The following is a 5,145-nucleotide window of genomic DNA, read 5'->3' as shown; positions in this document are numbered from 1 at the left end:
CAACCAACATTTCTTGAGCATCTACTATGTGCCAGGGAGGGTAAAGGCACATACTGTGTGGGATTTGTCCTTGTCCCAGAAACAGCCCAGGTTATGGACTAGAAGGAAGCAAAAGAGGGTGACTTACTGGTAGACAGGGTGGCATTTTAAAGGGAGTCAGTCAGGAAGAACAGAAAGAGGGCCTAGGCTGGGGGTGGGGACCAGAGGGAAAGCAGGGAGGGCTTCCTGGAGAAACGGCTCTAGTTGGTGGGCTAGGAAGATGAGAGGTTTTGTGCTGCTCTTTCCGGGAGAGGCTATCCCTTCCTCCTCTATCACAGCCTCCCAAGAGCCCACATCAGTCCAGAAAAGTGCCCTGGCCATGCTCCACTAGGGACCCGGTCTCCCTCAGCCCCACCCGGTATCGCCTCCGGAACCTCAATCGAACCTGGCCTGCTCATAGCTCCCCAGCTTGGCTCCGCCTCCCCAGCCCCACCCCCAGCCCTTGGAAGGGGAAGTCCCAACTACTCAGTGAGGTATCCAAGCAGCTGTAGGGCCGGCCCGGCCCCTCAGCCTCCCCAACTTTACCAGTCTCCTTTCGGTTCCTCTAAAAGACCAAGACTGCCTGTGCGGGTCCCTCCGCCCGCCATGCTCTCCCTCATTCCCTAGTGTGGCTTAATCCTTTCCATACTCATGAAGCTCTCTCCCATCCCCAGGCATGTGGGGCTCCTGTGGCGCCCCATGCCACCCACCACACCCCACAGCGTGGGTGGTTGTCCCCGCCTATGTGTCTGGCTCCCCTACTTGACACTGCCCCGTGAGGGGAGCATCCAATATTTGTTGACTGATGGATGGCTGGATGGTGGCATTCCAGGGAGGGAACACCAGCGGATGCAAAGGCCTGGAGGCTGATCTGGTTGTTGAAGCAACACGAGAAACCAGGGGGCGGATCAGGCTCAGGGTGAGTATCTGGGAGGGGCTGCCGACGAGCAGGCGGCACAGAGAGTGGGTGCCCGGGCCAAGGTCGTACACCTGGCTCCTGCCACATGCTTGGGGGTCCCCAGGTGCTTCCGCGGCTACCGCCCAGATATTTTTAGTGCGTGCTCCTTAGAGGCTGGGCCAGACAGCTGTCAGGAGGGATTGGGGGAGAGGGAGGAAAAGAGACAGACAGAGGAAAGAGAAGAGGACGAGGGGGTGAGGAACTCCAGGCCCCAGACTGTTCTAGCAGGTAGATGGGAAAGAGTCAAGCGTAATGCCCTAGACCAGGAGTTGGCAAACGACAGCCCAAAAGCCAAATCCAGCCCACTAGCCTGTTTCTGTAAGTGAATTTTTTTTGGAATACAGCTATTTTCACTCGTTCTGCTGCAACAGCAGAGTTGAGATCTGGACAGGCTGTGTGGCCGACAACACCAAAAAACAAACAAATAAACTATCTGGTTTTTTACAGAAAAATCTTGCCAACCTCCTTCCAGGAGAAAAATCTCTTTGGGAGGAGGACTTGTCGGTAGTTATTCATTGATTCTCACCGCTATTTCTCTGATTCTCCTCCTTCCAGATGCGAGAGGAGTGTACCTTGCAACGCCTGAACTAGGCAGTCATGTGACTTGCTCTGGCCAATGAAATGAGGGTGCAAGTGGCACACAGCTTTCTGGTGGAAGCCTTAGGAGCTGGTGCCTGATTTGCCACGTCCCTTTCTCCTCTCCTGCCACCTCTGCCACCTGATGTTCTAGGTGGTGGAAGTTCTGTCACGATGGGCTGCTGAGTGAGGGCTATGAGAAAGACGGCAACATCATAAATCTAAAGGGCAGGGAAAGACGGTCACCAAGTATTGAGGGCCAAAGCCCAGACCCTTACCCCCCCATAACCCCCCACAACTGACTAAAATAAAAATACGAAGTGGAGCTCTTTCTAGGAATGTAAGGATAAATCAGTGTTGAAAAAACCTACTAATAGGTTAAAAAACATAAACATTTCCCCCTAGTGGTTCTTAACTTTATTTTGAGGCCTCTATTAGGTGCACATAAGTTTGGAACTGTGAATTAAAAGTTTTCATATTCCTTATTTCTATTAATATACCAAAAATATAACCTTATTAATATGGGCATATCAGCTTTAATTTTTTTCTTTAGTATTTGTCAGGTTTGTTTTTTCCCATCCTTCACTTTCAAATTTTCAGTATCTTCATATTTAGATGTTTCTTGTAAATAGCATAAAATACGAATTAAAATAAATAGTCTGACAATCTTTTGTCTTTTAACTGGAGTTCTGGTCCATTTACATTTATTTAAATTACTGGCAAATGTATATGTATTTCCATTATCTTATTCTGTGCTTTCTAATTGTATCTCCTTCCCAATGGAAGGATTATTTCAGATTCTTTCTTTTTCCTGCTCTACTAATTTGGAAGTTATAAACTAGTTCTATTCTCCCAGTATTTACTGAAACCATTAATATTCCTACTCTGCTGAACTAAGTAACATATTACTCTTTCCTCAAACAATACAAAGATTTAAAAACCTCTACTCCACTCAGCTCTTATTTATTTGCCATTGTTGCCTAAATTTAATTTACCTCTTAATCCTACATATTGGACATTATAATTCTTGTTAATGAGGGTGATTTTTTTTTTAATTTTCTTTTTTTGTGGGGGGTAGGTAATTAGGTTTATTTATTTAAATGGAGGTAATGGGGATTGAACCCTGGACCTTGAACATGCTAAGCATGCACTCTACCACTGAATTATAGCTTCCCCCAGGGTGATGTTTCTTTAGCTGCACCCATGTATTTCCCACTTTTTTTTGCTGTTTCCTTCTGCAAGTCAGCCCTTCCACCTGGATCACATTTTTCTGCCTGAAAAAATTCTCTCAGAATTTCATTCAATGGGGTCTTCATTTCTCTCTCATCCTCCAAAGACATTTCTGTTGGGTGAGAACGTCTGGTTTGCTATTTTTTTTTCTGTTTGAAGATGGTACCCCACTGTCCCTGACTTTCACGTTACGGGGCTGAGGAGCTGATTCTCAGTCTGCCATTTTCCCTTTTATTGTTGACTTTGGTTTTCTGTATTTTCAGTTACCTTTTCATATATCCTGCTTGGGATTTGGTTGGCTTTCTGAATATTGGTGAATTGATGCCTTTCATTAGTTCTAGAAAATTCTCCATCATCATCCCCTTCAGAGTCTGCCTCTGTTCGCTCTCTTCTGCATTTAACCTCCTTTTTCTCTTCCCATATTTGGGAAATTAATTCAGTTTCATTTCCCAGTTCACCAATTTTCTTTCCAGCAATCTCAAATCCACTGTTGACCCAATCCAATTATTTGCTTTTTATTTTCTCTTAGTTCTAGTTGGCTTTTCTACAGATATTACTCTCTCTTGCTCTTTGTTCACATTTCAGGATTAAATACAGCAAAGGCATCAGGATTAAAGATACCAGGTCTTTGCTGTTGGCATTGACAGGCTGTGAGTTTTGATGCTGGCTCATATTCCCTGGGATGTGATTGGAGGAATTTTTAAAGACTGAGGTTGAAGGCTCTTCCAGCAGAGCCCCAGGGTCACCACCATCCTGGACTACTTTAAAGCATGTCATCCACCCAAGTTTGCTTTCTATTCTTGGGAAGATCTTATTTTGAGTTCTACTTCTTGCTTTGAGGCCTTCACTTATCAGACACACCCTCTTGAAGGCCCATGAAAACGGAAGACCAAACCTGCCTTGTCTAACACAAAAGCTGCTTCCGTCCTGGGGCTTCTGTCTGCACTGACGTTGTGGCCTCTGACTGTTCCTTACTTTCTGGTTGCTCACTGATACATTAGTCAAAATTGAACTCAACTTTACCCAGTAATTTTAGTAGTTTTTATTGGGAATCTAGCTCCCTACCTGGTTAGAAGCAGAGGCTGACAGCATTTCTTATTCATGTGTTCAGACCCCACCCCCCCACCCCCGTGGAGATGCTAGAACTCCAAGAGGAATGAGCGTGTAAAAACAACTTTTTATGAATGAAAAAAGTAAAATTAAGGAGAAAGAACCTGCCTGATGAGCTATGCCAATGAAATCAATACGGAGATGACCAGAAAGGTTGGTGATGGATTAGAACAGATTTGGAAACAAACAACGCATGTGGGATCTTATTCAGGGAGGAAGGAGTGTTTCAAATCTGAAAATCATAAAAAATAAAATGTTTGCAGCAAAACCGCTCATAAACAAAACTGAAAGGTAAATTTGGGAAAAAATTTACAACACAAAAGTTTATTAATGGTTAAGATGGTAAATTTTATGTTACGTGTTTTAAAAATTTTAACAAGTTTGTTGTCCCTATTGAAAAAAATATTATGATGTATGAATGAGCAAAAGACAAGCATCTAATAAAAAAAAAACTGAACCAGCCAATGAAAAATAAATACAAGAAAACTTCCAGAAAGAAATAAAATGAAAACAAGGAGACAGCACCTGTACTCAACAGTTTGGCCAAGATGAAAAATCAGGGTGATGTGGCCTCACGTACAAACAGTATCTTATCCTGCGATCCTGGACCAAGAAGTCCATCCTTATGGGAAAAGGCGGGTAGGTATTGGGGGCTAGGACTTGGTTGCATGTTTTTTAAGGTCACCATTCGACCCAGTACAAATGGCATCTTAATGAAAATGTTATCTAGATGTTTCTGTATGTGCAGGACATAGAGATCAGGGAGAGGGTTCATAAGGAAATTAATGTTTTATAACCTTAAGGTTCAGATTGCTTTTTAAGACTTTTCTGTAGAGTGAGACTTTCCTGCCATGAGTGCCGATTATCTCTAGGAACAGAAGGCAACTTTTGTTTAATGGCTTTGGATCATAGAGACTGGGGTTCAGATCTCACCTCAGCCACCAACTGGTTTGTGTGGCCAGGGTCTGGCAGCTGCCCTCCCAGTCTATAATGTGGGCCCCTTAGGTGGCTAGGTTGGGCTGGAAGGCCGTGGTCAGCAGTGAGCTCCACTGGCCATAGGTCATTACTTAAGAGGCCCTGCCTCCCCTGGTCCTGGGTTTTCCCATCTGGGACCTAGAGGCCAGAGAGTGCCTGATTTGGGGGCCACTGGGGGTTCTGCAGAGCCTGTCTCCCTAGAACTGAGGACCCACATGGCAGCAATGATGGGCCTGGGTGCTAAGTCTCCCGCCAGCAGAAGGAACTGAGGCCACAGC

Source organism: Camelus dromedarius, chromosome 27 (assembly GCF_036321535.1).
Source record: "Camelus dromedarius isolate mCamDro1 chromosome 27, mCamDro1.pat, whole genome shotgun sequence".
In the NCBI taxonomy this organism is placed as follows: domain Eukaryota; kingdom Metazoa; phylum Chordata; class Mammalia; order Artiodactyla; family Camelidae; genus Camelus; species Camelus dromedarius.
The sequence above is the reverse complement of the archived record's forward strand: the minus strand, read 5'-3'. Positions refer to the sequence as shown.